This window comes from Lissotriton helveticus, chromosome 3_1 (assembly GCF_964261635.1).
Source record: "Lissotriton helveticus chromosome 3_1, aLisHel1.1, whole genome shotgun sequence".
Classification (NCBI taxonomy): domain Eukaryota; kingdom Metazoa; phylum Chordata; class Amphibia; order Caudata; family Salamandridae; genus Lissotriton; species Lissotriton helveticus.
This window is the reverse complement of record NC_136061.1, coordinates 318888389-318909580: the sequence shown is the minus strand read 5'-3', so window position 1 is coordinate 318909580 and position 21192 is coordinate 318888389. Positions and strand designations below refer to the sequence as shown.

Here is a 21192-nt window from a genome sequence, read left to right as displayed (position 1 = left end):
AACGCTTTCCCTACTGTTGCACCCACTGGAGTGGGAATAGTAATTTTTACCTCTACGCTATCCAACGCTTTCCCTACTGTTGCACTCTTTGGAGTGGGAATAGTAATTTTTACCCCTACGCTATCCAACGCTTTCCCTACTGTTGCACTCTTTGGAGTGGGAATAGTAATTGTTACCTCTACGTTATCCAACGCTTTCCCTACTGTTGCACTCACTGGAGTGGGAATAGTCATTTTTACCCCTACGCTATCCAACGCTTTCCCTACTGTTGCACCCACTGGAGTGGGAATAGTAATTTTTACCCCTACGCTATCTAACGTTTTCCCTACTGTTGCACTCTTTGTAGTGGGAATAGTAATTTTTACCTCTACGCTATCCAACGCTTTCCCTACTGTTGCACTCTTTGGAGTGGGAATAGTAATTTTAACCCCTACGCTATCCAATGCTTTCCCTACTGTTGCACTCTTTGGAGTGGGAATAGTAATTTTTACCCCTACGCTATCCAAAGCTTTCCCTACTGTTGCACTCTTTGAAGTTGGAATAGTAATTTTTACCCCTACGCTATCCAACGCTTTCCCTACTGTTGCACCCACTGGAGTGGGAATAGTAATTTTTACCTCTACGCTATCCAACGCTTTCCCTACTGTTGCACTCACTGGAGTGGGAATAGTCATTTTTACCCCTACGCTATCCAACGCTTTCCCTACTGTTGCACCCACTGGAGTGGGAATAGTAATTTTTACCTCTACTCTATCTAACGTTTTCCCTACTGTTGCACTCTTTGTAGTGGGAATAGTAATTTTTACCTCTACGCTATCCAACGCTTTCCCTACTGTTGCACTCTTTGGAGTGGGAATAGTAATTTTTACCCCTACGCTATCCAAAGCTTTCCCTACTGTTGCACTCTTTGAAGTTGGAATAGTAATTTTTACCCCTACGCTATCCAACGCTTTCCCTACTGTTGCACCCACTGAAGTGGGAATAGTAATTTTTACGCCTACGCTATCCAACGCTTTCCCTACTGTTGCACTCTCTGGAATGGGAATAGTAATTTTTACACTTCCGCTATCCTACGGTAATAATATTGGATATTATTTAATTATATTATGTTACTTCATATATATGTTTTCACAAATATGATTGTAAAACATTTTTTTTATAACTTTCATTAATTATTTAATTATTATAAGGTCATTTAAGTATTTTTAAGTATATTTTAGTAATTAATTTTTAATTTAATTTAACATTGTGTTTAATAAAGTTGATATTTTTATAAACAATATTTTTGTAAACGATATTTTTTACTCAATATTTTTGTACTTACCTGTTTGTAGATACAAAGTCGATATTCTGTCTGTCGATATTTTGTCACTGATATTTTTGATAGTCGATATTATGTCCCTCGATATTATGTCAGTGATCCATGAGTGACTATATAGAACTATTTGTGAATGAGTAGATGTGTATGTAGATTTTGGAATTACTGAATAGGTTGTTCTAACTGGTATTGGTATCTCCATTTTTTTGAAAATTATAGGTTCTATTTTTGAATGTGTGTATGAAAGGTTATATTAGGGTGAGCGGAGGTCCTCCACTCTTTCACAAGGATGATGTCATCAGTGATGTCATCAATGATGTCATTTGAGATGTCATCAGTGATGTCACTGACCATGTCATGAGTGATGTAATATGTGACGTCATCAGCAGTGCATTGCGGGCTCGTTAGTTATATTTAGCTGAACGAACTATAACGGGGGAATTTCAAAGGTTTTGTATGAGTGAAATGCCCAGCTAACTATAACGTGTGAAACCTATGGTTTTTTCAGTGAATTTTTAAGTTTTTTTTACTGCTAATTCCTAACTAGAACGTGCCTGAAACCTATGGTTTTTTCAGTAAATTTCAAAGGTTTTTTAAATGCTAATTCCTAACTAAAACGTGTGAAACCTATGGTTTTTTCAGTGAATTTCTAAGTTTTTTTTAATGCTAATTCCTAACTATAAAGAGGCAAAAACCTATGGTTTTTTCAGTGAATTTGCAAGGTTTTTAAATACTAATTCCTAACTGTAAGATACCTAAAACCTAAGTTTTTTTCAGTCAATATATATATATATATATATATATATATATATATATATATATATATTCATATATTCCAGTGCACTTTGGCGTTGATGGACGGAATTGGCTGAAATTTTCAGGAAAATGGCACATTTTGTTTCTTAGCGTCCCCTGGAAGTTTGGGGGGGTTTCGTCAAGCGGGGGCCGAGAGAAAAGGGGGGGTCCCAAAACGTGTTTTTAACATTGAGTTTTCCATGGGGCGGTTGGACTCACTTTTAGCTCGAACGGCTGAATGGGTTTCTATGAAACTTGGCAAAATTTTAGAGACTGTTTGCCCGATGTGCCTTTGCTAGGTCTCAAGATATGTGCTCCAGTGGATTTTGAGAAATTAACGTTCAAAAAAATATATATATCTGTGACAGCGTCCCGGTTAGCGCCCCGGTTCGCGTACCAGACGCGTAACGGAACTTAGCGAGGAGAAGCGGATTGGCTCTCCGGTGACTGTCAACATTCTTAACAGTCCGGAGCGGCCGCCATCTTGTCTCTCAGTAGGATCGAGAGACAAGAGGTGGAAATAAACGAAGGGAGAAATGAATGAAAGGGGGCAAGGTAGACCCCTCCTGACCCCCTAGGATTGATGTGGGGGCTATTAAAGGGCCCCGCAGGGCAAAAAAATAAAATAATTTTTTTTTCGATTTTTCGCGGTGGAAGCGCTACCCGGTACGCGAACCGGGTAGCTCACCGGTAGCGTAACGGGAGTCCGCCATCTTGTGTTTCAGACGAATTTAGTCACAAGATGAAGGATAAACAATGTTGGGAATGGGTATAAGGGGGCACGAGACATATCCTGACCCCCTAGGTTTTCTGAGGGTGGCTGAGGAGGCCCATATATGTAAAAAAAAAAAACCTTTTTTTTTCAACTTTTCGCACGGTTAGCGCCCGGTCCGCGCACCGGGTAGCGTTCCGGAAAGCGTAACAAGGGGAAAACCAAGGGAAATATTAAAATAATATTTTAGAGTGCTTTGAGGTAGGGTAGCTCTGAATAGAGCTGTTGTGTTGTGTGGTTGATGTAAGTACCAACATGTAGGTACCAATGAAGAGTCTAAAATTCAATGTACACCGTCTCCTCTGTAGATATTTTGTATGCTCTAATATGGGTTATTTAAATGTAAATGTGTGGAAAAGCACTTCATGCTTTAAAGCAATTGTATTTTTGAACTGATTGTTCTTTCCTCTTAGTTCTCCTCTTTGTTTTTTTTTCCCCACACTCTTCTTCAGCATGATAGTTGATAAATTTGTTCCCTCAAAAAATGTATATACATAAAAAAATTATATTAAATACATATAAAATATATTTTTCCTTTAAAAGAAGAATACATTTTACAGCTTTTGATATTTGCTATTAAAAAACCATTGAAATTCACTGAAAAAACCATAGGTTATAGACCATATATAGTTAGGAATTAGCATTTACAAAACCTTGAAAATTCACTGAAAAAAACCATAGGTTATAGACCATATATAGTTAGGAATTAGCATTTACAAAACCTTATTTTACTCACACAAAACCATTGAAATTCGCATATATAGTTAGTTGCACTAACTATATATCGCGCACCCGCAATCCACTGCTGATCATGTCACATATTACATCATTCATGACATGGTCAGTGACATCACTGATGACATCACTGATGACATCTCAAATGACATCACTGATGACATCACTGATGACAACATCCAGTGACTGTATGTTTCTGTAAAGTTAAAATATGTCTTACATATTGAAGAATGAGTGTATGTATAAGTGTCTGGATGAAGGATTTAGTAGGTGCATGACTGACTGTATGAGTGAGTGATTAAATGTGTCTCACTGAGTGCATGGGTTAGTGACTAAACTGTCTTAATTTGTGCATCATTATGTCTGTTGTTCTGTAAACTGCTGCATGTGTTGATCAGTAGCTATATGAGTAAGTATATGGGTTATTGATTGGTTGCCCAAGTATTTGTATGGGAGACTGAGTGTGTGTGTGGGTGGCTGGGAGGTGTATGACTCTGTGCATAGATGTGTGAGCAGTTGATTCACTAGATGTATGGGTTCAAAAGTGCATGTGTAAACAGCTGTATGGGCGGTTGACTGTGTGCATGAGTGTATTGGTGAGTGAATGGATATCTCAGTGCTACATGTCAAAGTAAGTACATATGTAAAACACAGTACATGTGAGAGTTGACATATATAAATAACTGTGCATAAGAGCCAGTGAATGTGTGAGTGGCTGTATGGATCATTGTGAACTTGTATCAGGGATTGTATAAGAGAGTAAATATGTGTTAGTATATGTTTGAATAAGTAAGGTGTGTATAACTCTATAGTTGAGGAAATGGAGGTGTGATTGATTCTTTGCATGGCTGACTAGGTGTGTGAGTAACTCCATGGATGAGTGACAGTCTGTGAGTGTCTGTTTACACTGAGTGTATCTAAGGTTATATTAGAGTCTGAAGAGGTTCATCGTATTATCACATGAATGATGTCATCAGTGATGTGATCAGTAATGTCGAATGAGATGTCATCAGTGATGTCATCAGTGATGTCATCAGTGATGTCATCAGTGATGTCATTTGAGATGTCATTTGAGATGTCATCAGTGATGTCATCAGTGATGTCACTGACCATGTCATTAATGATGTCATCAGTGATGTCACTGACCATGTCATGAATGATGTAATATGTGACATGATCAGCAGTGGATTGCGGGTGCGCGATATATAGTTAGTGCAACTAACTATATATGCGAATTTCAATGGTTTTGTGTGAGTAAAATAAGGTTTTGTAAATGCTAATTCCTAACTATATATGGTCTATAACCTATGGTTTTTTCAGTGAATATATATATATATATATATATATATATATATATATATATATATATATATATATATATATATATATATATATATATATATATATATATATATATATATATATATACGCACTGGAAAAGTAAACACCCACTTCCCATACAGAGAAATGGAAAGTTTGCATCTCTGCAGCCTCTCTTATTTTTCACCTTATTCATTTTCCGCTCAATCAACACATCATCCACACATACACACAACTACTTGCTGCATACATTAGCTGTGATTATCAACTATTCTTCTATTTCATATACCTATTCAAAGTGCAGGCCTTTATCGAACATTTTTATTGTAACAAGTACCCCAGCCGAAGACATTGTAAATTTGCACACTTGCTCCCTTTCTTGGTTGGGAATATCAATTATTCTTCAATCTCATATTCTGATTCAAACTCAAGGCCCTTTATCGAGCCTTTTTGTTGTAACTACTGTTGCAGGAATTCTGCTCCTACACAGAACTGTGCATAAAGACTTAGGACCTCAATGAATTACAGTGTACCAAAACCCACCTTAGTACCAAACCCCCTACCAGACTAGCAATCAGTGACTCATTGGTTCTTCGTCCTATAGCAAAAACACCAATGACTAGTCAACCCAGAACATGCGACTTAGATTACGTCAAGTAAGGTAGATAAAAAGACCACTCTTTTGTTATAATCTTACACCAGTCCAAAACAATGAGTAAATAAAGAAACGTGCACGTTTGAAATGTTTATTTCTAACGCCGTAATCTCATTCACAGTACCTTAGATAATACAACCAAACATATCAGAAACAAGGTTGTCAGCATTGTAACTATTCCATTAAATACAAAGTGAGAAAGCATCTTATATTGCTAACGGGAAACAGGTTTAAAATATATCTACATTTCACCCTCCCTACCTACCAGGTTAGTTCATAACTACAGAAGGTCTCATAGGATTACATGGACGGTCCCATACGTCTGGTACTTAGCAGTAGTGGATCACATTGAGTTCTGCACAAACTGTCAGGATACCAATGTTCTCCAACTGTCTCTAAATATGCCTCCACAATGCATTATTAAACGCGCCAGTATCAGACGTGGCCACACCTGCATATGTGTTATAGGAGGAACGTGAGACGATCATTCCAAATAACAGACACAGTATCCAAGATAACCTTCATATTCTATGCTCTCACTATACACACTAAACTAGCGAGGCAGTCTAGAAATGTAGCATGACAAATTAGTCTCATGTGAAACAAAATACTCAGCCTTCTCTAAACAATATCAAAATTGCGTGTCGTGTGCATAGCAGAGCAGGAAAGCAAAAATGGCATTTAATCTTCTAATGAACCGATGCTAACTTAACACGGTGTGAGTGCAAGGCTCAGCCCATGACACTCTCCCTCGATAGAACCACGTGATATAAACGTGGGCGAACTAGGAACGCAGAGTCCAAGCTTGAAAAGCAGAGTCAAGTTCAAATTTGCATACAAAATTATTCGCTGTTTGATACAAATCAGTAACTAAATAATAAAGAATAGGTAGAAATATCAAAGAGTCCTAATCCAACAGCGTATAAGCATAGTATGTAGCAACAGCCTCCAAGAGGAAGTCATTGTTCTCATCTGAAAACATTTCAGCCATCCAATTCAATAGTGAAAATAAACATACATGTACCTCAACGACCGGAGCCTCTATCACCATCAGAGGAAAACTCAGGTCATCTTCAATGTAACTGCGTGCCAAGAAGTCATGCGCCGCTGCAAAAACATTCCAACGTCCCATTATTCCATGTATCGCTGCTAAGGCCATAATCCCGCCGCAAGAACAGAGCAAGTCATGAACCACTAAGGGGCTCATCAGCTAGTCATAATCCGCGTTGGGAGACACCGTACTGCAGAGACACAAATCTAGGGCCCAGTCGAAATCGCAGCTCAGGCAATGGAAGACAGGCTGAACGCATGTTAAAAAGGAGAATCGAAACGATAATGCATAAGCTGCACTCAATGTAGCCAGAGGCAGCGCTCCATAATAACTAAGTATTCGGTTCCGCAGCAGCAACAGCCGGGACATATTGTCGGGTGCTGGAGGATTTGCATCCATATTTAAATAAACAAATTAATAGAAGCACACCGGCAACTAATGCGACTATTAATGGGGAATCCACCAAAGATGCTGGAAAACATCGAATGAAAAAACGCCGAAAAGACACCAATTATAGTTTGAAAAGAACTCGCAAGACCACTGCTTCTAACTTTAAAAAAGTAAGAACCCCGTAGTCAAGGACTCATTAAAGATACTCTGAATTATCCCCAAAATACAAAGGCACGTCTGTATTTAATAAATCATACACTTCTGTGCAGTTGTTTACTACATGAAGGACAAATGTTTCTCTAGCAGATGTAACAGCGACCTCTTTTTGAGACACTAGCGCTCTTATACGGCTCACTTGGTTGACTCAACTTTCAAGGTCAGAATCAACGGCCAGATGGAAATATCCAGCTTCCCATGCAGAGGAGTAAACACAACTTTTTTTTTTTAGCAAACCACACGTTCAGTTACCGTAATCATGTAACCGATGCCTGGTAACATTGCACAACAATCTGCATTATTTCAAATTAAATAACTCACGTTTCCACTAAACTGAACGTTGGTACGATAGCAGGTGTCGCAGTGCCTTCCAAAACTCACACCAAATTAGGCGCATCTTGATTACAAGAGCCATGCAATTGTATGTGTCTACAAATTAAGGAGTGATCTGGTGCTATTGTGCGATCCTCGCCATTCACATAGACTTCTTTTCCCTCCCTCAGACACCTATATGTAAATGATAATAACCAAGCTTAATGGAGATAAGCGCTGCCTAAACATCCATATCTGCCTATACCATAGTATTTCATGCAAACCTCAAACTTAAACAGGCTAAAAAGTAACGTTATGATACCATGGATAAGCCACACAGCTGAATCGGATCTCCAATGAGTGACCACTTCTAACCATTCTCATAGCGCGCCCTGTGCTCTGATTTGACAGTGAGAGAGTGATGGCACCACAGTTTGCACTGCTAATCATTCTCACCACATGCTACCAATACGCTTTCACGTTACGCGTCGCATCAAAGCTTCCGTGTGACGTCATGTACAGCGCCCCGTACGCAGATGCGAATGTTTTTAATTCTTTAAAAACATATATATGTATTTATTGAACATACTAACAGAACACATTATCTAGGATAATTATGAAAACATTTTTTTTAAGTTCCAATAATAGTACATTACTTTTAAAAGCAATTACACCAATCACGGTGAAAATTCATGCGTACTCGCATCCTAAGAACACTGTAATAACAGCGTAACCGTACGCAAAGCCATGTGACTTTAAAAGAAGAAATTTCATTGGTTCATAACACTTCCTATTACAACTGTTGAAACTTCCGTCCCATTTTAAAAATTCTACTTTGACTTTCTAAAAAGAAACATCTCTTCTGAGAATCTTGTCAAATAGAACGAAGTTTACCATATTAACAGCAATGGACTCATCTTTCAGCCATTCTTCAGAAGAATATTTCATTCCTAAAGAAACTCCAAAGAAGAGGAAAGAAGATCTAATTAGGCAGTTTTTTACTTTTCCAGAAGGGCAAAAAAAGGTTAATGCTCAAAGTAACGTGAACATTTTCCAAACTCTTTCAAGGGGTGATCCATCTCAAAAATACTCCTTTAGCACAGCAAATATGGAGCGACACGTAAAGAACATACACACCAACAACTTTGCCCGAGCTGCAAGACGGAGGTTGAAGGACAACCCCCCTGCTACTGCACCAAGCACATCAACTGCTGCACCAGCATTTTCTGCAAACAGTTCACGCAAACAAATTCATCCTCAGTTTGCTCGTTAAAATTCTATACATTTATTGCAATAAACTTTTGTGTTATGGGAAACAGTCTATTGACCTGATAAAACGCAGGAAGCAGTAGCATCACTGTCCTCGACATTACTTTTTTAAAAATTATTTTCTCCCTGTTGGACACTACCAAGCCCCCCATTATAGAAAAAAATTGCCCCCGGGATTTGGCCCCCCCTCCCGGGAGCTAATTAGGAATAAAACGAACGTCGTTTTTTTTTTCCTTTTCCAACGCGTACTAGTACAATACGTGTACAACGCGTTTTTTTCATTTTTAAAAATATTTGCCCCTAAGCATCCATGTGAGACCCCCTGAGGTAGGCCTAGAGGGTCAACATGTTTCTACCCTACCCCCTTTCCTTATTTTTCAACTTTGTTTTACTGTTTTCTTGTGACTCGGTGCTACCGAGGCACAAGATGGCTGCCAACACTTCCTGGTTTGGAGTGTTGACAGACAGTTGACATCTAATCAGCATGCAGCTCGTGCTCGTAATTGTACGGATTTCCGTACTCGTGCTGTACTTCGTCGCTATGATTTTACTTTTGATTTTCTCAGGAACTACTAAACGGATTTACACCATTTAACAAAAAGCACAATCTGCGAACCGAACTCTACCTCACTGCCAAATTTGGTGCAATTCCGTTCAGCCGTTAGGGCTGTAGCCCTGGCTAAAGTTCCCTATGGAAAATTCCATAGGGAAAACACCTTTTGGGACCCCTATTTTTCCTAGTCCCCCGCTTGACGAATTACCCCCAAACTTCCAGGGAAGGAGCGGAGCGGAGCAGGCCATTTTCTTGGAGAAATTTGCGCAGATTCGTCCACCAGCGCCAAAGTTATTCCAAATAGAATGTTGTGGATTTCCTATGGAAACTAGGTCCTAACTATAACTACCTACTGGCGACTGCCAGTAGGTAATATTTAAATAAATGTTTTTATTATTTTATGCAAACAAATACAGCCTTTAGAATCATACATATTTCATAGAGGGAAATCTGTATTAAGCAAACTCCCCTGCTCAACTAAGCCGACTCATGGAAAAGAGAAATGTTCTCAGCCACGGAACCCACCTGGGCACACATTTCTCCGTGATGGGCAAGCCACACACCCCACACCGATGTTATGTTTGGTGGCACAACCTATCGATGTATACACTATCTACATCGCCTGCATCGTAGTAGTCCATGTCTCACCTCAAGTCTGCCAATGAGGGAGGAGAGGCCTCGGACCATGTTTATCGCTTTGCAATCAGGAACCCCAGGGCACAGGGGTTACATTTGTTATTTTTATTACAAGCATGTGCCAAAAAATCAAAAGAAAACATAACACCACCTAAACAGAACTGTCCTATGCTTGCAATGAACATTTGACAATAAAAAAAATCACTGAGGTGGCTGTTTTACTAGTAATGCTTTTTAGGTCTCGCGCCGAGCGTTGCAGTGCGCAGCATTGCTCTTGCAGTGCGAGACCTCATGTAGGGGATTCTGAAAGCTGACCACACGCTTGCGCGTGTGCTTTTACTTTCGCCGGCTGCAATTGGCTTTAGCGTGCGTTTAAAAAAAAAAAAACAGCACGCAATCGGGTAAAGGCAGGCGTATGTCCGGACTTTGTTCCGCCCACTTCCCACTGGTGTGTGTTACGCGCAGCCGTGCGCGTTCACCTCACTCCCACGCCCCTGCTCCTCTGTGGTGCTTGCACACCACGGGTTTCGATTCCTGCCCCCACTCCTCTGTGGGGCACGCACACCACTGGTTTATTTGGTTACTTCGAAGCAATTCGACTAAGCACTGAACAACAGTTATTTTTTAACATAAATTGTGCCTGGTTTAGAAAAATGGCGGCATCAAACGCGGTTTAACTGAAGACTACGTTGACTCATATGACTCATTCAATAAGTCAGAGAACTCCAAAAAAGCTTGACATTTTCAAAACAATCTACTTAAACCTACATCTTTACACCAAAATAATCCCTTCAACTAGCACTCGTTTCTTTCATGTTTCTATGTGAAGGAGGCTGTGAAAGCTTTCTCAAATCAATTATCTCACCAGCTACAAAAAATGAGACGTGATGTTTGACAGAAGTGTTAACCAGCTGTTCGTGTGGGAAGGGTGACTGCGCAACAAGGTGCAAATTATGTCGTTATGCAACGTTCTCCGACAAATAATGCAGCCAGCCCACTCGCGCGAGTTGAACACCAGTCACAGTAATTCAGATGTCCTTGCCGATGGGATGCGTAATTTTCTGATCCCGACGAGCGCCATTATCCAAATAATGAATATTTCCCATGATTATCTTCAAATTCCCTTGCAGCACTCTTAGTTGCTTTTCACCCCAGAATCAAGTCATGCACGCGTTTGTTCAGGAACACCCACCTCATATACTCCAATGCACTGTGCAGGTACGCACCGTTGGGTAACTGCCACATGAGCCATTTTTGGTTTGAGTCAAACAGAGGTACGCCTAACAATATGCATGAGTGCACATTACGTACCTTTTAATCATTGGCTTTTTTCGACCAGCCTCTTTCAGCAATTGGGTTGCGACTTTGTCACGTGTTCCCTGTGACCACTGGTGTGGCTTTCTCTCGTTACCTCTTATTGGCTATCTGAGTTTATCCTTCCACCTCTACGCTAGTGCTTGTATGTTCTGTATGAGGGACTACGTTACAACTTTATTCCTCTGTCTCCTGCTTGCTCTTTGCATGTGTCTCACTTTCATGAGCAAATGTATGTTTTAGCGCACAAATCCCAGACCTATTGGCTTTGCCAATGTTTTATGTCAGAGTGACTTCCAGCCTCCCTAGTTTTCAGTTTGTACCACTAACTATGCTGGGACATGTAGTTTCAATTTTCTCTTTATAATTGAGCCCACACAGCCCAAGACCCCGTGGGATTGACTAAAAACCAGGACTGCTTTACTCTAATAACCAGCCATTAGGACCGACTGGCTGCCACTGACATGAGCTGGAACCGATTGAACGTGTGACCCTGCTTGCATTTTGATTCTGTGGAATACAGAGCTTTAGGCTATTGCGATTTATAGTAGACCTAGAAATAGTGTGGGAAGAGTGCTCAAGTAACCACAGCGCGGGTCTGAGGATGGCCAGCTAGTCCTGACTTTTTGCTTACATTACGTTGCATTCTGGTACATACAGTTTTCTTTTTGCTAATAGATGTGAGCCAAAATGCCAGGTCACAGTAGGGTAGGCAGGCAGGAGCAGGAGGGCTGGGATCATAGAAAGCAGGGAAACACAAATACCCATTGGGAACTTTGAATTTTACCTGCACGTTGCAGTGAAAGTTGTTTCCACACTTTAAAACTCCTCATAAGATGGATCTGTGTGCTCGTGCATTGGAATTGAAAGGGGTGGTCCAAAAATTCAGATGGGCCTCCCTGGTTTAGGCACAACCCACAAACATCCTTTGTGTTCTAGTAAAGGGTGGGTCTAGACGGAAAATTAAGCACTGAATGTATCGGTGGTGGACTCTCGCTCCAAAACTGGTTTCACAGTCGGGGTGTTAGTGGTAACATATGTTACAGCCCGACTGAGCATGATTGAATGGTGGTAGTTAGACTCACATATAAGGATTTCTAGCCTACTGCTGATATGCACGGGTGCTTCCAAATGTTTGACTCATTCATAATGGCCTACTTGCCTAGATTTATGTGTGACGACTTCATCCCTGCCTGGCTTTTTGGCCAGCAACACTCTGCATTATGGAAATGTAGTTTTGCTATAACTGGGGCTTAATGTTTGTGATCTGGAAGCTGCTCTTTCAAAACCCTCGAACTGGCTGATGGTGCCTTACATCAAATGTAAGTATCCAGAGCTCTCAAGTTTGCCAATCGGAGTGGCTGATGGTGCCTTACATCAAATGTAAGGATCCAGAGCTCTCAAGTTTGCCAATCGGACTGGCTGATGGTGCCTTACATCAAATGTAAGGATCCAGAGCTCTCAAGTTTGCCAGTTCGATGTGTGAATAGCTCACCCAGTCCACATTTTGGTATTTGACCTCTGGGATTTGCAGTGCCGGTGAGTCCATTACAAAATCGAGACTACAAAACCCAGAATGCACAGAAAAACCGGAGCAGGAGAAGCTACCTGGGACCAGGGAAATTCAATAGCTCTGCAATAAGTGTGCATGTATGAGTGTATGAGACTTTTATTAGTGATGGAGGTATCTTGGAAACTATTTTGCTGCAGCATTCAAAGTTATTATTCATGGTTCAAAGAAAGTAAGCTAAAACTGAGTCATAAAGAGTGGAATTCTCAGGGTGTCCTGTTAAATAGCAATCCTTTCAATGTCTAGGGCTTTGATAGGGTTTTATGACTTTTCCTTTAATAGGAAAGTCTAACGTACGAGACCTCTTTCCTAATGGTGAAGGTGAATAACTGAGACCATGAGTCTTGTGACATGGGGTGGTTGAGTGCTATTACAAAAACTTGACATATATCAATGCTGATAAATATTTTTTCAGACATGTATTTAGTTATCCTCAGACCTACAGCACTGGGAGAACAGTACTGCCTCGTACTACATATTATTTTATTTCTCCCACAAAGAGTATTTTCCATGATTCTGCCCCATCTTCAAGTGTAGAAATCCCCTTTCGCCTCTTGAGGAGATGAATACAGCAGAGATTCTCAGAGGGCTTTAGATTGTAAAAACCTGAATAATGTACCTCACTCTCAAGGCTCTGTGCAGAACCTCCCGACACTTGCCAAAGTTCATTTAACAGCATTTTTAAAACTTGAGATCGAGTCTAGGCTGCCATAAATGGAGTTACTGGATTGTAATGTGGAGCCAATGCGAGACTAAGGGCCCATCAGGTCTACCAGATATTCTGGCTGCAACAAGCACATGAGAAACCTGAGGAGGGCAAGAAAACCAAGGAATGGCTTTTTGCTCATTTCCATTGGCCTGGTGTGGGCTTATTAATCAATACATTTTTTTGTGCCACCTTTTGAGAGTAGAAAAAGGCCGCACTGGTACAACAACTTTCATTGCTCGAGAGGCAAGAGATTTACATTTTCTCAATCACTTTGGAAAACAATCAAATATACAAAATTACAACACTGAAAATGGCAAGAAATTTCAGAAACAATACCTTTGGGAAATGTAGGTGGACGAGTAACTATATATTGATGTGTATGAATGGAACTATAATAGTAAACAACATTGAACTTCTATTTTCCAGAGACATGGCATATTTGGGTTAAGATTGGTCACAATGCAATACATTTATCATAGAATTAAACAAGGACTTTTAGTAACTGAAGTATCAAGAGGATTAAAAAATATGTTTTGGCAAATGTTTAGGGAGTTTGCAGGTAGAAACACTATCAACTTATCTGCTACAAATGATCCAAGATCATCTTACATGGACTGATAACAGTTTTGCCTCCTTGCAGTTAGACGCGACTGACTTGACAGCAGATGAGTTACAATTTTTATTTAAAAAATTGTCTTAAATAGACAAAGAACTAGAAAGGGCAAGTGACTTGGAAATAATAATGTTGCATGAAAGCGTGCCAGAACTATTAATGGTTTTACCAATTAGGTTCACACATTAGACCAAAATTTTAAATATAATAGGATGCGCAACATAGCCCCCTTGCTCCCGGCAGTATGTTAGGAGACAATTTTATGGTCCTACCTTTCCTTATCAATATACGGCCGGTCCGCTATTTTAAAAATAGTGTCCCTGCCGCGCTTCCTTTATAGGCTGCAGAATTTCCCTTATCCTATCCCTCTGTCGTGGTTTCTTCAAATCAATGCGCTCCTAAATAGATTCCTCTGGGGGGGAGGGGCGATCCAGGTGTCTCTAGCGACCTGTATCCAATCCACCTATTGTGGTGGCATTGCAGCAGCGAACGTACGGGTGTATTAATGGGCGTCTCAGCTCTTAGTCATCAATGAATGGTGGTACAACCCTCAAGCTGATCCGGCCTATGCGGTGGAGCGGCTCTTCCTGGCGAAATACCCGCTATTGGATCTCTTATGCAGTAACTCGTCCTTGGAGGCTCTTACCCCGGCCTGCCGTACTGTAATTCAGGTCTGGAATGTGTGTCCCGGTCCATGGGCTGGTGGGGCATGCTGACAGGCACAACTCCCCTTTGGCGGGGTACACACCTCCGGCCCGTCTCCATTCTAACCGGATTTCATAGATGGGATACTATAGGCATATCTACATTAGGGGATGTGATGCGTGCGCCCACAATTAAACCCTATCAGAGGCTGCAAGAGGAGTTTGACCTACACAAGTCTCAGTTCCATAAGTATCTTCAGCTCCGCCATGCCCTGTCCCCCCTGATAAAACACCTTAAGTCCTTACCCGAATTCCACCCACTAGAGGGCCGACTGTTAATGGGGGATCTGGGAGGACATAACATCCACAAAATAGACTCCTGTTGAATGTTCATTTAACTGTTTCGAAGTTTAATTGGTATTAGTCTTTTGATATTATCATCATATCAATAACAAGATTCGTATCATGTATACAATAACTTAACAACTCCGATGCATTTCGGGCATGAGAGCCCTTTTTCTAGGAAACAGAAAAACATAGCTATACTCATACTGTTAAAGCGCTAACAGCGGTTTTTACAATTCATTTTTTTTTATTCCGAAAAAGACCGATTATCCTCCTAGGGCCCAACATTTGTGAGAGGGTGACGCGCAAGCCAGTTTCCATGGTGACTGAAGCATGGGAGCCATCTTTGATTTTATATGTTTGGCTCTATGACGTCCATGAGGGTGATTGAGGGGAAGGTCACAGTTGTGTTACTTGAGCCTTTAGCTCCTGGTCTCTGCGGGGACTCCATGTAGTATATCTATGTTCTACAAATCACCACAGCCTGGAGTAGCTCTGTAATCCATCTCAGGCAGTTTTTGTGGGGTTTTATTCATTCTCCTCATGTTTTTTAAAGTTTGCCTGATACCTAACTGCCAGGTGCCCGCGTGTCTTGTCCATGAGACCAAAAGTGATGAATAAGAACTATTGACTTGCTCGTAAATACTGGAAATTGTTCTGGGAGTTTTCAATCCGCATTTTTGCCTGAGCGGCTAGATTGTGTCCCTCTTCTTATGCATGTGTTAGTGATGCATTTAATAACGGATGTGAAATATGTGAGGAGCTTATTTACAAGGCTGTCTAAAATGCATGGGCTGTGGGAGGCGCCGATCCTCAAGGTTTTACAAACAGGCCTGCCCGTTCTCATATGAAACAAGCATTTGCAATGCAATAGGTCTCGCATTACTGAATGTTTGAGCTATTGGTGTTGCATTATTATTAGCAATGCCAATAGCTCAAACTTTAATAATGCAAGACCTGTTGCAATGAAAATGCTTGTTTAAATAGCAAGCCTTTCAGTTGCACCATGCATATTATTTGTTGTGAAGAAGACAAGAAAAAATTCTCACCTAACCAAGTACTCAAATGGGAAACATGGCAGTGTCATTTAAACACATTATAACACCAACATTAAAACGAGTATTGAACCACCATCTTATTACTGGGAAAACAAGTAGCTGGTATGTAAAATTAATATAAAAATAAATAGGTAAAAAGCACACTTTGAACCATCTTTGTCACTAAAGAGGCAGGAGCTATTTTTAGGCAGATGTGAGCAATATGCTCAGGCTTTTTGAGTCATTGGGAAATGTGGTCTGAATGATTCCCAATCCTGTGTGCAAAATGTGGATAACAGTTTAAATTGACCAAAGAATGAAGCCCACTGTATTGTATGATTTTTTGGGGGGGAAAAATAATGTGGTGCGAGTCTTTAACGCTAGACCTAAAAATAACTAAAGACCTTAAACAAGGATGTTTACTAGCCTCCTACTATTTTTAGGTCTCGCCTGAGCCAGCGCGAATGCGTTGCTCTGCAATACTTTTTGTTAGGGGGCTTCAAAATCTGACCACATGCTCGTGCGTGTGGTTTGTTTTTGCTCAGAGGCTATTGGCCTTTGCGTATGTCTTTCTAGGAAAGACAGCACGCAATTGGGCATGTCCCGCCTTTGGTCCGCCCACAGCCTATTGCTTCCGGTTACCTGCACAGGCACCATCTGTTTTGAATTCTCGTGCCCAGACGCGTGTGCGATAATTCAAACCAGATGTACTTTTAGAACGTCTGTGGCCCTTGAGAGTCCGCTCAAGGTATGGTACCTTTTAAATTGTCTGTTGCTGCAAATATGTTCCTCTTAAAATGCTATGTTCCTCTTACAATGCTAAACAGGAATAAACCGAGGTACATGAACAAATTACACTTGAATGTCCTACCTCTATACAACTCCTCCCAAAGCAGTTCTTTGCTCAAAATGGGATGCATGGTAAAGTTGTTAAAACGTCCTGTGGGAATGTAATTGTGAAGGTTTCACATATGATCAAATTGATCGACGTGCACAGTAGTGTGAGCAGGGAGCAAGACAGGCCAGGGAAAGCCAGCGAGCAGAAGCAGCCCACCTGTGACCTGGTCACTTGCAACAGCTGCCAATTTCTCTGTGCCATAAGCGAACACTAAAAATGCAGTTTGTTTAAGACTCACATGGTTTGCAATTTGGAAAGCTAAATTAAAAAAAAACATTGAGAGTAACTTTACACACCTATACAGTATAGCATTCAACACAACTTACAAGCTGCTGTCAAAATCCTTAAGTGATTAGCTTTTATTTACCTTATTTTTATTTATACATTACAGATTTACAATCTGAGTTCTTTTTCAAGCTGGGTAATTTATTTTTTTCAAACTCACCCGGGAACCTCCAGTCTCATGTCACAATTTTATTTTTTTTTTTCAAATTATCAAACCTGAAATGGCATCGAAGCTCGGCATTTGTTTGCTGTCCTCTAATCAAACAAACACTGAGTTAATTGGATAAACAGCCTTGTATAATCATTGGCTGGGGGAGGGGTGACAGGAGATACCTGGAATTAAAGAGTGCACACCCATGTTTTAATAATCAAGTCATCTCCGGCTAACAGAATTACCCTGGGGTGCCAACATCCTAGTTTTGCAGAAAACATAGAAAATACCATGTCATCAGCTCGTGCCATACCTGCCTCTGCAGAGCTGGGCGTGGGTCTATCTGTCTTAGGGAACCGGTCGCGTTTTCAATAATGGATTCATGTCGAGCCAGTTCAGTGATACCTGAGTCCCTGTCATTATTTCAAATATTTAGTTGATATCTAACTTTGTCGCCAAAGGACTGCTGATAACATCTCATTGAAAGACCAGAACGCTCAGCAGAGTTGCGTAAAAAGTGCATGCCTTCCAAAGTCTTCCATTGTATGTTAAATTAAATTGGCCGCTTTGCTAATCCCCTGATAATGAAAATGTTTGTTATCCTTATAAAGCACTTAATTGTAGATTCACACTTAAATTGCAAAATGCCTTTTTGGAACTGTAATAAGCATTTTAGAACTCATTAATGGCTACAAATATTTTAATGCTATATATGGGGAAGTGCTATTGATGGGCTAATCATCACGGTCGCACTCAAATTAGCGCCATTAGTCTACGGTTGTGCATGCTTGAGTGGGAATGACAACTGACGATGGCAAAGATGTAGTGAATTCGAAATTCGTATTGCTTTACTTCCAACATTCATTCAGAATTCTTCCTTCTGCTGAAAGTTCTTTACACACATGTGATCTGAGGAGAGGTAGTACCTTTTCTCCTGATAAATTAATCTGTTTATCAGTGTCTTTATTTATGAACTGTGGACCTGTAAGTACAGGTACTTCAAAACAGTCCATACCAGCTGGATTGTCTTTAGCATAGTGTGTTTTATACCAGAATGCAAGTCAGTCCTTATTGGGTATAAAAAAGCCTGTTACGGTAAGGATAACACTGTTAGTACTGTCTTGTCAAAGGGCATATTCATAGCATAGATCTGTAAAGTTGCCATCAATCCACATCTTTATGAGACAATACTGTATTGACTCTGATGCCAGGGTGGATGCCTACGTCGGTCAAGCCTCATTTTAGTATCTTTTTGGATATAGCATCATAATATTTTTCTTAAACCACCAGACGTGGGATGTGCTTGATATTCTACTCCGTGTTTATGATGATCCTGCTTCCAGAAGCTCTCTCTCCTTAAAGAAGTAGAAGAACAGAATTAGTGGGTTGTGCTTCCTTAAAGGAGCAGTGCACTACTCTTCCCCCCCCACCCCCCAAGCACCCCACAGTCTATCTAGCTACATTACCATGCTTTTCACTCAATCTTCTTTTTTGTAAACAAGTTTGTGAAAGAGCCTTTCACGTCACTTTTTTATGTAGTGAGTTTAAAAAGCAATTTTTTTAAACACATTGTCCAATATAGCAATATAGCCTGTAATAGGCTGATTCTTAAAAAAAAAAAAAAAGCCTTTATAAAAGAAAGATCTATTCATGCTGGTTCTCAAGGAGACCTACGATTACAGGTAACTAGCCCTCCTTGTTGTTCACTATATGCATAGATCCATAGTATATAATTGGCATCCTGCTTTTAATTGTGGCTATCCTCAAAAATCTCTATAATGAGAACACCTCCATGCAAGCGCAATGCCCTTCAGCTGCTGGATTAATACACGAGAAAAGCTGTACAGTGCAGCCTCTTCAATGAATTAGTTGACTACCAGGACAATCAATGACCGAATCTTCGGTCTTCTGTTAAGAACTAGAAGGATAAAAAAAAATGAACCCATCTCTGTGCACAGCCAAAGACATAGTCCTGATGAAGACCTACATAACTTAATCCCAATCAAGAGGATAATGAACTACATGAACCATCATGCAAGAGGTAATTACGTTTGGGCGTGTCTGGTGCGCTCCCACCCCCCTAACAGTATAACATTTGTGAGCTGACGAGCTCAGGAGCCTGCGCCTTCATGCTGTGAGTGGAACTGGTCCTGAGAGATGAGGCAGCATGCCCTGCAACCTATGAACTTTGCTTTTTTCCCTACTGACGATTGAGGAATCATGAAACACGTGTCTAGGGATACGAATTGAAACTAATAATACAGCACTGGCTATGAACATTTTGAATGGAGCGAGAAATAATGAACTACATGAACGATCATGCAAGAGGTAATTACGTTGGGGCGTGTCTGGTGCGCTCCCACCCCCCTAACAGTATAACATTTTTGTGAGCTGACGAGCTCGGGAGCCTGCGCCTTCATGCTGTGAGTGGAACTGGTCCTGAGAGATGAGGCAGCACGCCCTGCAACCTATGAACTTTGCTTTTTTCCCTACTGACGATTGAGGAATCATGAAACACGTGTCTAGGGAAACGAATTGAAACTAATAATACAGCACTGGCTATGAACATTTTGAATTGAGCGAGAAATAATGAACTACATGAACCATCATGCAAGAGGTAATTACGTTGGGGCGTGTCTGGTGCGCTCCCAACCCCCTAACAGTATAACAGTTTTGTGAGCTGACGAGCTCGGGAGCCTGCGCCTTCATGCTGTGAGTGGAACTGGTCCTGAGAGATGAGGCAGCACGCCTTGCAACCTATGAACTTTGCTTTTTTCCCTACTGACGATTGAGGAATCATGAAACACGTGTCTAGGGATACGAATTGAAACTAATAATACAGCACTGGCTATGAACATTTTGAATTGAGCGAGAAATAATGAACTACATGAACCATCATGCAAGAGGTAATTACGTGTCTGGTGCGCTCCCACCCCCCTAACAGTATAACATTAAACTGAGCTATTTATTGAACTTGTCAGTGTTTCCTCATGAGAATTGCGCTCATCGGGTCATTTATTACTTAGTCTGTTATATACGATTTTTTCAATGTAAGGAGTTGAGAACTGAATTATGATTTCTTGAATTACAACAGGTTTTTGACTGATTTTAATGTTATGTTTCTTTTTAATTTACTCTGCGTTGAAAAGGTGGCATTGAACACCAGATTAACAGAGACACATACACATTTGAAATTTGGTTCCTAAGAAACATTGTGATTCGACCTATGGGTCATGTTGTGTTACATTTGAAGGTTTTAGCAAAAATATGATTTACAAGCAACGATATAAGAACTTAAAGCAAATCTGTATATTTATTATATGGTTCAGTAACATCTGTCAGTGATTGTCGGATCCATTTGTCTCGGAATCCCCAAAGTCCTGGCCTTTAACTGAGTGGCAAGAAAAATGTACTACTCAAAACCAATGAGGTGCACTCATAAATGGTTGATTTACACCATGCTACCAAACTTGTACCAGTTAAACTCTTTCATATCACACCTTTCTCTTGCTCACCTGTGTCTCTCTTGGGTGCCTTCTCTTGTTCTTCTCTTATATCACTGTATTGCACTACAAGTGTCCTGATGTGTGTCAGGGATGTTAGA

General features: G+C 40.5%; 1 protein-coding gene across 6 annotated transcripts in view; it reads left to right on the top strand.

Moving 5' to 3' along the window:
- The window catches only part of LOC144822411 (multidrug and toxin extrusion protein 2-like), an 877798-nt gene that overhangs the window by 612388 nt on the left and 244218 nt on the right, over positions 1-21192 (top strand). The window lies entirely within an intron of this gene.